Source organism: Conger conger, unplaced genomic scaffold (genome assembly GCF_963514075.1).
Source record: "Conger conger unplaced genomic scaffold, fConCon1.1 SCAFFOLD_109, whole genome shotgun sequence".
Lineage (NCBI taxonomy): Eukaryota > Metazoa > Chordata > Actinopteri > Anguilliformes > Congridae > Conger > Conger conger.
The window spans coordinates 27,221-40,373 of record NW_026890532.1 but is presented as its reverse complement, the minus strand read 5'-3'; the positions used below and the strand labels follow the sequence as shown (position 1 = coordinate 40,373).

At 40.9% G+C, this 13,153-nt stretch overlaps 1 pseudogene; it reads left to right on the top strand.

The window, feature by feature from the left end:
* The first annotated feature begins 405 nt into the window (after window positions 1-405).
* On the top strand, window positions 406-10,432 carry LOC133120640 (desmoglein-2-like protein; annotated as a pseudogene).
* Window positions 10,433-13,153: the final 2,721 nt, after the last annotated feature.

Here is a 13,153-nt window from a genome sequence, read left to right as displayed (position 1 = left end):
GCCCATATTTAGTAAACTGACGGAGATTTAAAAAATGCCTACTCCCGTAGCAACACTGTGGTCCGTAACACTAGGCTTAGGGAGTCTACGAACAGGGCGCATGCTCATGCAGCGACCGGCAGCAGGCTGTGGCTGAGCGTTGTTTGATGTTTGTTTTGTTGTTTTAACTTCGTAACTTATCATCTGGATAAGTAGTAGTACCGGCATGCGACTGTAAGCTTTAATCTACTGATATCGGGGTCGATCGGTGAACTATAATGGAACTTTGGGCATTGCTTCTGTTGTGGATGGTGTTTCGGCTGGTTTGGAGTTTTGGCGATTCTTCTTCACTCCATTTAACGAGGATCCAGTTTCTCCTATGCTGGAGTCACGTACCCATTTGCCATCGAACTTAAACTCGCCAATATGGGACTTAGCGCGGCCAGCCGGACAACAATATCAAGGATCGGGTTCGGCCCGCAGAACCTAGACCAGGAAGCGGGGGCGCAGAGGAGGTGTTCGTCTTAGGGTGAAAAAACAGTCACTCTCACGTATCCCTCTGCCATCAATCATCCTCTCGAATGTGCAGTCACTTCGGAATAAATCCGAAGAGCTACAGGCACAGGCTCGGTATTCCCACGAGTTCAGAGACTCCTGCATCTTGGCGCTTACGGAGACGTGGCTTTCCGACAGGGACACGGACAGTGACTTGGGACTATGCGGCTTCGGATCGCCTGTCCGGCTGGACAGGGACGCAACAACTACCGGCAAGTACACTGGGGGGGGGGGGGTGTGTCTCTACATGAACGAGCGCTGGTGCAAATCGGTCAATGTTCGAGAGAAAATCTGCACGGCCGAAGTTGAATTACTCACGGTGGCATTACGTCCTCACTACCTCCCACGTGAGTTTCCCCAGCTGTTCGTCACTCTTGTGTACATACACCCCAAGGTGAACAGTAACAATGCCTGTGAAATTATCTCTCAAGTAACCCACTCACTCCAAATGCGATCCCCTGATGCCCCGATCATTATTCTTGGGGATATGAACAATTGCTCCTTGTCTAAAACACTCAGAGACTTCCACCAAACTGCTCTTAAGAGGGGCAAGGTACAGACTGTATATATTAAGGACTGGTCAGAGGATGCTTGTCTGTCTCTTCAGGGGTGTCTGGACTGCACAGATTGGGATATGTTTAAGGACTCATGCTCTGATATTGATGAATTGACTGATGTTACCAGTAGTTGGGTGTCTTACTGTGAGGATATTGTTATTCCACCTAAGGCCTTGAAAGTATACCCCAACAGTAAACCGTGGGTTTCTAAGTCTCTCATGGGTCTTTTGCGTGAAAAGAAAAGAGCCTTTAAGGAGGGTAACTTGCAGGTATTGCACAAACTTAAAAAAAAATGGGAAATCAGGGCAGGCAAACTTAAGTATAAAGATAAATTAGAAACACAGCTCAAAATGAACAACCTGGGTTCAGCCTGGGATAGTATGAAGACTATTGTAGGGCTTAAGGAAAGGGGAAAGAGAAAGTTAGAATTTAACAACAAATCTGACTCAGTACTGGCAGAGGATCTCAACAGGTTCTATGTCAGATTTGACACACATGACTTCAGCAACAGACATTCTGAACTCAAGAGGAGTCTCCTGGCATCCCCCCCGTTTATCCCTAGTTTCAATGAGTATAGTGTTGTTAGGCGCTTTAAACACTGCAGACCGAAAAAAAAGCCCTGGCCCAGATAACATCAGTGGCCGCACGCTAAAAGTGTGTGCCGAACAGTTAGGCCCTATCTTTCATCACATATTCAGTTTGTCACTCTTCCAGCAGAGGGGGCCATCTCTATGGAAGCAGTCTGTAGTGGTGCCTGTTGCCAAGGTCAGTCGCCCCCTAACCCTTAATGATTTCAGGCCGGTTGCCCTCACATCCCTTGTTGCAAAATCCTTTGAGAAGTTGATTAAAGCTGAGCTCCTCGTTAAGGTGGAACCCCTCTTGGACCCTTTTCAGTTCGCCTATAGGGCCAAGAGGGGGGTACAGGATGCTACCATCACTCTACTTAATCTTCTCTATAAACATCTGGAGAAGAGTGGGAATCATGCTAGGTTGCTCTTTGTTGATTTCTCCTCAGCATTTAATACCATCCAACCCCACCTGCTAACTGAAAAATTACTGAGCAACTTTAGCTTTGATCCAAGCCTGACTGGTTGGCTACTTGACTTCCTTATGCAGAGTTCAGAGGGTGAGGGTGAATAATGTGCTGTCCAGTGCTCTAACATCGTCCACCGGCTCACCTCAGGGGTGTGTCCTCTCCCCCCTGTTGTACATTCTGTATACCAATGACTGCCTTAGCCAACATGACAACAGGTACATTATAAAATTTGCAGATTACTCTGTAATCGTCAGTTTGTTGAATACTCATGAGAATGAGCATGGCCCTGTCATTGATGACTTCGTGTCCTGGTGTGAAGATACCTTTTTGCATCTTAACATCAGTAAAACTAAGGACATGTCTATAGACTTCAGACACCTCCCCCCTGCTCCAGTGCATAGTGTAATCAAGGGGCAGGCTGTTGATATGGTATCATGTTATAAGTATCTGGGCACCTTGATTGATGACCGGCTTAAGTTTGACTTGAACACCACTTCTGTGTGCAAGAGAGGACAACAAAGACTCTCTGCTCTCAGGAAACTTGCAAAGTTTCAGGTGGATAAAACATTGATGACACTGTTCTATAGAGCTTTTATTGAGTCTGTCCTGGCGTTCTGCATTATCTGCTGGTATGGAAACGTCACTATCAAAGACAAGAATGCACTTTTTAAAATTGTGAATGTGGCCAATAAGATAGTGGGAGTGAAGTTTAATAGTCTTACTGAGTATTTCAACAAGCAGCTGTTTAACAAAGCCATGAATATCTATCAAGATACAAGTCATCCTCTGTATACAGAATACATGTTGTTGCCATCTGGCTTACGATTTAAAACTCCCATTGCTTTAAAACAGAGGTACAAAAATACCTTTATTCCTCTTTCTATTCAAGCACTGAATGCACACAACAGAAGAAGATAGCCTTGTCCACTTGGTGACCCCATACCCCAATCCACTACCTCTTTTTATATCTACCTTCTATTTATTGAAACTGTATCTTGATTTTAAATGACTCAGTTTTTAATGCACTGCCAATATTTATCACAACTGAACTATTTATTATGCTTCTTGTGCAGAATCTGTCTGTCTGTCTGTATTGTGTTATGCCTATTGTTGTGTGGTATGAGTGTGGTCCTGCTGCAAACAAATTGCCCATTTGGGACAAAGAATAAACTGAACTGAAATTTTAGCCCATATTTAGTAAACTGACAGAGATTTAAAAAATGCCTACTCACATAATTTAAGCATTTATTCCAAATAAGCCCAACTGAAACAAGCGAGACAGTACTCCTTTAATCATTATGAAACGCTGAACATTTTGTTAATATATGAATACATAATATATGTATAGTATATTTATGTAGTATAAAAATTGAGAAAAATGGCAGTTTAAAAACATGTCTAAAAATTCTAAATCCAACTGTCACCACTCTAGCAACTGAACATGCCACCATTTATTTCAGGAAAATCTGAATTTGAAGTTAAATAATTAAGAAGTAGGGTGGCACGGATGGTGCAGTGGGTAGCACTGCCGCCTCACAGCAAGGAGGTCCTGGGTTTGAATCCCCATTGGCCGGGGACTCTGTGTGGAGTTTGCATGTTCTCCCCGTGTTCGTGTGGGTTTCCTCCGGGTACTCCAGTTTCCTCCCACAGCACAAAGACATGCAGGTTAGGCTGACTGGAGAGTCTAAATATAGACTCTCCAAATATATGCCCATAGGTATGAGTGTGAGTGAATGGTGTGTGTGCCCTGCGATGGACTGGTGACCTGTCCAGGGTGTATTCCTGCCTTTTGCCCAATGTATGCTGGGATAGGCTCCAGCCCCCCTGCGACCCTGTTCAGGATAAGTGGGTTAGGATAATGAATGAATGACTGAATGATTAAGAAGTATAAACGATATCAAGATGAAAATAAATGGCACACCTCTCCTAAGCAAGCTGAATAGTTTGGACAAGGTTTCTAATTATGCCAAAGTGCTGAAAAACTGGAGAATAAAGCATAAAGAATTAAGAGTGGAGATAACATAAATGTGCTAGCTTAGAGCAGGTGTGGGTAATAACTTAAATGGGAGACCTCCTGGGAAAGCTCAGTTGCTGATGGAATAGGTGTTGTCTGGTTAGTAGAATGCACTCTTCCCCCTGGACCAAACTGAAATCCAGTCCCCCATTTCAGTGATATTTTTCTGGGTATTATCCATCGGAAGAGAAGTTCCAATATTCTGGTCAAATTCCCACAGAAATAGCACTTCATATTTAGCCAATTTAGCACCATCTCCTCATCTGATTGGCCAGACAAACCCTTGCAGTCCCTACCCACTTTGATTCATCACAAAGACAGTTCTCACTTGCATTGCCTGATTAACTCAAGGTAAAAAAAAAAAAGGTGCTTTATACAGATCACAGGACCATTATTTGTAAAAATGTTACTGTGTACGGTAATTGGGGAAGATAATTATTGAATAAATTAGTGTAGATGAATACAAATGATTCTACAAACAGGTCATTCAGTCTGTCAGTGCTCATTATATACATCGAGTTTATGTAAAAATATAAACACTGCTGATAACCCAAGTTGCATTTCTTCTCTTTCCAGCTTAAGGGTATGGCAAAGTTTGAGAATGGTGCAACAGCAGAGACACCCATTATTGTATGTATCGTCGTAGAAGACCAAAATGACAACGATCCAGTATTTGACAAAAAACAAGAAGGAGCTGTCAGTGAATTAAGCCAGTCAGGTGTGTTATTCAAAAAGTTACTCATTACTAATTGTAGCGCCCCCTAGCGTGTCTGGCTATTAGTGTGGAGTGCACTCCCCGGATTCCTATAGAGCGAGAGATCACTCTCTCTAGTGTTAATCAATGCTCTAATGAAATTACTTAATTATTACTTACTTATTGACCTTTACACCTATTCACATTACACTAAGAATACCTACCATAAGCTGTTAACTTAATGCAAAGTACCAATCAAGTGACTGCTAGATGAAATAATTCACTAAATGCAGGCTACTGTAAACCTTTCCACTAGCTTACTCTCAGTATCAAATAAGCTACCCACAGACAGGCAAATATCCAAGAGAATCAGGTTTAAAATATTTACTTGAAAAATATGTTATATACAAATATACACATGGAAATATAACAGATACACAAATGAATGGCTTGCTTTTCAGTTCTTTAACAGCTATGCATTCACTCAAAACACAGTCAAAATACACAGTCAAACACTTTTAGTTTCAAACCTAAAACTACGCGGGCAAATATATAACCTAAATGCAATAGCATTGGGTACGCAACCAGAGATGTAGGCCTGTATCGATGCTAGCGTTCGGTGAAGCCTCAAACAAAATGGCTGCTTCGCACCCAAAGCGAAGCGAGAGAAAACAAAACAAACTTGCGCTGGTTGTCCTCCTCACCGCGATAGCAACGCAATGTCGGCGGCGCTGTGTGTGGAGACGTCGTCACTGCGGTCCTCCTCAATTGTGTTCGGTCCACGGAGATCTTGGAGACGAGGTGTGAAGGAGTGACCGGGCTGGCTACTCTTATACAAAGTCCTTGGATCCTCCAACGGCACGCTACGTCGGGCTAACTAGCATGTATCGGCGTCGTAAACTCTGTCCGAGTTTTCGATATCAAACAAGTTATAACACCGCTGTATCACTGTAGAATGTTGTTAAAAGACTCACTGTCCGTTCGTCTAAACACATTCACTACAATATCACAATACATTGGTGTTATACAAACTATAAACTTATGCATAGCAATGCACCAGTGCACGCTCTCCCGTCTTGTCTCTCCTCTACTCCCGATTTTTCTCTCTCTCGCGTCTTTCTGCTTCCCTCCTGAACTCTCACCCTGACTGCTGATTGGGCCTCACTCCAAGGAAGTGAATTTTAACTAACACATTTTTTAACGCATGTAAACAGTATTTAAACATTTTTTAGAGGATTAAAAACACGTTTTAAAAGAAAATAAACAAAATAATAATACAATGAGTTTAGGAAATTCCCATAGGGCTACATCATGACTAATTTGTGTATGTTATTATTGAATTATTTTTTCAATTATTAGTTCCATTTTATCAATAAGTTTCAATCAGGGCTCATGTTTCTGTGGGAATCTTCTTGAAACTCTACACAAATATTAGATGATCTGGCCAAGCCAAACATCTGTGGTGGCAAAATAAGCCTATGGAATTTGCTTGAAATATGAAATGACATTTTAGTGCATTAATTTAGCAGATGCCAGATTCCAGTGCACCTTACAGTTTAAACGATAAATATTAGTGCATTAATCTGATTAATATAAGGAACAGAGCCAGACATGACCAAAAACATTCTCAGACCATTGAGTGTAGACGCAAAATCACAAAAAGCATTAGTTCAAGTTAACCAAATATCCAGTCTAAGCTACTTTATACTACACTGTTCACATTGTTCATTAAAAATAATCACTTTTCAATCACGTTAATAAAATGTTAAAACGATGCCTGTCAAAAAATTGTAATCATGTTAACGCATGTGATTAATTATAAAGCTTTGTTTAAAGACTTTAGTGGTGTACTTAGAAGTGCTTTCATATCTGCCTTAGAGGTTGTATCTCCTGCAGTATAATCAGCCTGGTAGGGGGTTAGAAAAGTAGATAATATAATATTAGTTGACATACTTATACTTAATATAGTGTTAGTTTTGCCTGAGATCAGGGGTGCACAGCAAGGGCCGATCCGCTTTAGGATTTTGTGTCTTCTGCTCTTAATTGTTTAATTGGTTAAATAATGTCTTGATCAGACATGCACCAACTACAGCTGCAGACTGCTAATCTATCCTAAAGCTTGTACTGTGCTCAAGTACAGGAGTGAACCAACATAATTTTTACAGCTGTAAATTAATTACCCCAGTCCTGGATAAAGTTCTTTCTGGAGGAACCATGATTGGGCTCCAAAAACATGACACTTTCAACATGTGATTAAATATGTGATTAATCATGATTCAACACAGACTGTTTTTGCTATTAAAATAAAATGTTTGCAGCCCTTGTTAAAACACTGTATTGAATTCAGCATTAAGATTCCCAAAGCCACCAAAAAAAGGCTTGAATCACAAAACAGAATTAATGAGAGGAGTTGATTTAATTCCAACACAAATCTTTGAAGTAGCTCACCGTGTTTCACTGTACCCAGAGCAAACGATAAAAGCGACACTAACTAGCTACTGCAGCAGCTGCAATGATGACTTGGTTTATCTCTCTGTGGAAATTACAGACACATGTGTGCTGAAAATTAATGCCAAAGACGCTGATGATTCACAGACAGCCAACGGTCAGGTAACCTACAGTATCCTGGAACAGATCCCAGGTGGCAGATCCATGTTCTCCATCAAGGAAACGGGCGAGATTTACATACAAAGCACTCTACTGCTGGCTACTTACTTACACCTGTGGTTTATTTCTACATGGTATTTCAAGATTTTTATTCAGCACCCAGTGTACCACACCACCAATGACACCCAACTGTTTCCTACAACACTAGCTATAACACTATATATAACACTGGGAAAACAGCATATACAGTACTATGTCAACTCAACAGTTTTGGGAGCATTCCACTGAGGTGGCAGAATTGTGCTGAGGCAGCGCAATAAAGAGATCAAGAGTCCAGTATTGATGAGCACTGTCTTTTCATCAAACCTTGCTGACCCTGTGTCAACATGGGGGGTCTACAGAGAGGCAAACTTATGTAAAGTTCCCTACAACCCTAAAAAATAAATTTTATATGTACATTTTTATATTTTTATATTTAAGAAATTATTGGCAGTCCTAAACTTCAGTCGTAACGAATCAGTTACAAGTGGTTAAGCTGCAGGTAGCTACACTGTAAGGACCCCTGTGCATTCTTCAGGACTACAGATTGAATTTATTTGTTCATGTATTGATTTACACCTGTTTTATTTACAGACGCATTCTTCCTATTTGTTGAAAGTTAAAGGCACTGACATGAAGGGAGAAGGGTTGCAGAACTGGTACAGGAACTGTTACTATCAACATCCTGGATGTCGATGACAATGTTCCCACACTGGATAAATCTCACGTAAATAAGAAGTCCCGTTTCCATAGAGTACACCTATTGTTTTTAAGTGCTGTAAGACATTCTAGTGAAATGCTATGAAGATTTGGGCCAGTTGCTAAACATTAGAGCAAAATGCTTTCTTTGTGCTCTTGCAGTACGAGGAAAGTGTTATGGAGAACACAACCAAAGTGGAGGTGCTACGCATCAAAGCCAAGGACCTCGACTTAATAAACACCGACAACTGGCACACAGTTTTCTCGATCATTTCAGGAAACGAAGCAGGCTACTTCGCAATTACAACAGACGAAAAGACCAACGAGGGAGTTGTAACAGTGATCCAGGTGAGACCCAATTTGAAAATACAGTCGCAAGGAACAGCAAGGTCAATTCCTTTGTTTTTGCTATACACAGAAGACAATTGAGTTTGAGGTCAAAACATGTACATGATATGACACGTGAATTTCAGCTTTTATTTCCGGGTATTTGTATCTAAATTTGTTAAACAACGTAGAACATATCACCTTTTGTATCAGACCACCCCATTTTTAGGTGAGCAAAAGTATTGGAACATGTGTTTGTTATTGCCCAGATGTGTCCTGTTAGATTGATTGTTTAAACAAATATTTTTGAATGTGTACCCTTGGTTTTAGCATTGGGTTTTGCCTGTGAAGACTGCATTTGTGTTAGAAAAAATAAACCAGAGAACTGTCTGTGGGAGAAAAGCAAACCATTTTGAAGCTTTGGAAAGAGGGGGGAAAAAATCAGAGCCATTGCAAGATAACAATTTGCGAAGAAGTACAGAGATGAGCCACAAAAGTTCGGGAAGTTTTATGGATGGATGAGACCAAGATTAACTTCTACCACAGTGGAAAGGCCAACGTTTGGAGAAAGAAGGAATCTGCTCATGATCCAAAATATATGAGCTCATCTGTGAAACACGATGGTGGAAGTGTCATGGCTTGTGCTTGCATGACTGCTTCTGGAGTGAGCTCACTAATCTTTATTGAAGATATTAGCAGCAAGATGAATTCAGAAGTCGACAAAAACATTCTGTCTGCAAACTTACAGGGAAATGCGTCCAAACTAATTTGCAGGAACTTCATAATGCAGCAAGACGATGACCCAAAACACACTGCCAACACAACAAAGTATGTTGGCTGTATGTTTGATGCTGTTTTGAAGGCAAAGGGCGGTCACACCAAATATTGATTTGATTTAGATTTTTCTTCTCTTCATTCACTTCTCTTGTTCATGCTATTTGTTAATTGATAAAAATTAACTATGAACATTTCTATTTTTAAAAGCATTGTTATTTTGCAGAATTTTTTTCACACCTGCCTAAAACCTTTGCACAGTACTGTATTCAGTGGATTGAAAAAAAAAGGAATTGGACATGCTGCTCCAATACTTTTGGAGAGCACTGTATATTTTTTGCTCTGATGACCAGAGATATTAATGTAGGTAGAGAAGGCATGGACCAGTGTAGAAAGTGTAGTCAGATACGGAGGATGGTTACGTGGTCAAATTTAGAGAGTTAGTTTTGTGGGAATTTGACCAGGACAGCAGAACACACCTACTTGTATGGATGTGAAACTCTACCACCTGGCAGGCAATGGACACCTGACAGTCATTCGGCACTTCTGCAGTTACGTAATATGAGCACTTAACATGCTGGACATTTTCAGTACTGTACTATACCACTTATAAATGCAATAGTACATGGTATCAGACTATTTATTAAATACTTTTCAATACTTATAGTATTTTTTAAAAATAGTATTTTTCAAAAATAATAAAGAAAGTTGTCATAATGTACATATTCTCAGGATCTCTGGGGTGTTGAAAGGGTAATATGTAAATATTTAGAGAGGGTCATGTGGGGAGGTTTTTTCTTTTTTTTTGGGGGGGGGGGGTAATGTAGTGTAATGAAATGTAACATGATTATCATTTTGTCATTACGTCCCTCGATTATGAAAAGATGAAAGAGGTCAACCTCAAGGTTGCCGTGCACAACAAAGCAGCCTTCCACTCAAGCGTTGTCTTGGCACCAGGCGACTCCATCTACTCCATCAAGATAAAAGTGAAGAACAAGGGGCCCATGTTCATTCCAGCAACAAAAGTCATCTCCGTCTCTGAGAACAGCAAGGTGGTGTCCACACACACCGTCATCAACACTTATGCAGCCATCGATGGAGACACCCTAGTGACTGCTAAAAACGTCTGGTTTGTGCAAAGCATTTCCTAACATAGACTGGAAACATAACAGTGATAATACACTCACACATTTCAAAGGTGTCTGGTGAGGGGCCATGACTGGCGACCAATTGGATACAACATAAAGTAGACATTACTTTCGATTACATTATTAATCCAGAGCAATTTACAATGCAAGAGAACATTAGTGTCATCACCTATTAGGACAAGAGAGAATGAAATGACTGTTTAGATCTGATGTAAAAAATAATATGTATCTGAACATGAAACCCTGCATGCCAGGACACAGAGATTTTTTGTCAATTAAACACGTTCTTCAGTGCCCTTCAGCTACGCTGTTGATTCTTTTCCATGTTACCAATCACTCTTTTTATTTCCTTCGGTATGCCAAATTAAATGACCCAGCCAACTGGCTGATAATTGATGAAGTTTAGTTTATTTGAGATTAAACTAAACCAAAAACCAGATCGGGAATCCGAGTACGTGATTAATGGAAATTACACAGTAAAGATAATATGCCAGAAAAATGGTACGTTTCTAAGTCGGCCTACATTGTAAATGCATTCATCACATAATCTCAAAAAGGAAACAAACAGTTGCAGGAATTACAATTATACACATTATGCCCAGCATTTCAAAATTCATTTTGGTCAAAACACCATGTCTGGTGACAGTTACATGTTAACATTCACATTTAAGAAAAGACAACATAACAAATAACTGAGAGAAATAATTTAAATCATAAACACAGACAGGCATTAAACTTTTTTTTTGGTCTAAATTAGATATCCCAGGCAGCACGGATGGTGCAGTGGGTAGCACTGCCGCCTCACAGCAAGGAGGTCCTGGGTTCGAATCCCCGTCGGCCGGGGCCTCTCTGTGCGGAGTTTGCATGTTCTCCCCGTGTCTGTGTGGGTTTCCTCCGGGTACTCCGGTTTCCTCCCACAGTCCAAAGACATGCACGTTAGGCTGATTGGAGAGTCTAAATTGCCCGTAGGTATGAGTGTGTGAGTGTGTGAGTGAATGGTGTGTGTGCCCTGCGATAGACTGGCGATCTGTCCAGGGTATATTCCTGCCTTTCGCCCAATGTATGCTGGGATAGGCTCCAGCCCCCTGCAACCCTGATCGGGATAAGCGGGTTCAGATAATGGATGGATGGATGGATTAGATATCCCAGCAAAAACCGCCATTGGGACGATTCTCTTGGTGGTAGAGGACGTCAATGATAATTGCCCCACACTCACCAACCCGAACCAGATCGTCTGCAGCTCCCACACAGCCCTGCCCGTCTCGGCCAAGGATAGGGACGCTGACCCTAACGGTCCCCCCTTCCGCTTCCGGGTCGTACCTGAAGGCACAAAGCAGGAGTGGACTGTTGAACCTGCCAATAGTAAAGAACAGTCCTTCATCTTACAAAAGCACTTTTGTTATGCATACACTCAAAGGTAGAAAGTCCAGGGGTCAGAAAGTAAAAGTCCTTGCATTTATTCCACCTTATTCCACATTTACTAATTAAAGTAGTTCCTGGTTGAGGAACTCCTGGTTGAAGAATTAGCTGATTAGCAAATCCAGGTGATTGGAACAAATGCTTCTCCACCTCCAGTACACAATGCAATGGAAAAATAAGTCATTTCTGACACAGACTGTGGTGTGGTAGCTGTTTAAGGGAACAGTCTCAATCAGACTTTTAATTGGCCTCCTTAGTCGGATACCAAAGGTGCTATATTCTACGAAGTTTAACACAAATTCTGAATTTTTGTCTCGTGTTCATCTTTTTATCTCAACCCCAATAGAATGAAAAAAAATCTTCGGAAAGTAATCCTAAAGCGGACTTTAAATAAGACTTACCTTTACTGTGTCTTCTCCACGTCCCTCTGTGATGGAATTCATCAGCTGAGATTCAGGCCCTCACGCATACAGGACAGCAGTAAAAGAGGCACCGCTGTGGAAAAATAACAGGTTACCTACCCTATTTTAGTCTGCATGAATATGTCATTTTGCGGGACTGGCCGCAAGAACAAGACATGCCATGCTGTGAAACTCAACAAAATATAGCAGAGACAGCTCTCTGGTCTTCATGTTGGTTTATCTTTTCTAACACAAATGCCATCTTCACAGGCAAAACCCAAGGCTAAAACCAACAGTAGCCATTCAGAACTATTCATTCTTTAACCAATCAATCTAACAGGTCACATCAGGTCAACAAGAAACCTGCCAGTCATGTTCCAATACTAAAATTTGGTGTTTTGATTCAAAAGCTGATATGCTCTAAGTTTTGTAACAAACCTAGATAAAATACCAAGAAATAAAAGCTGAAATTAAAATCTGTCTTGTACTTTCATGTACATCTTTTGATCTCAAACTCAATTGTCTTAAGTGTATGCAAAAACAAAGGAATTGGCCTTGTTATTTCAATACTTTTGGAGGGGACTGTACGTAAAGGAGCAATGTCAGAATGTGAACACATTGAAGCAAGCTTCAACAGGTCACAGACGGGGGGTGGTTGAGATGCAAATTCATTACAAACGGTTATTTTTTCAAACAATTACTTAGGACTGGTCAGGACCACACACTGGACCTGTACAAATAATGAAAACTGGACAACTGACCTACAGCAACAGAGTACATATGAGTCAGACTGGGATCATATGTACTCTGTTAAGAGTTGATTTAACACTGGATATTGTACTGTGTATTTGCATCACTCTTGTTTTGGTAGATTGGTTGAGGTTTGTGAGTGAAGAGTCAATCG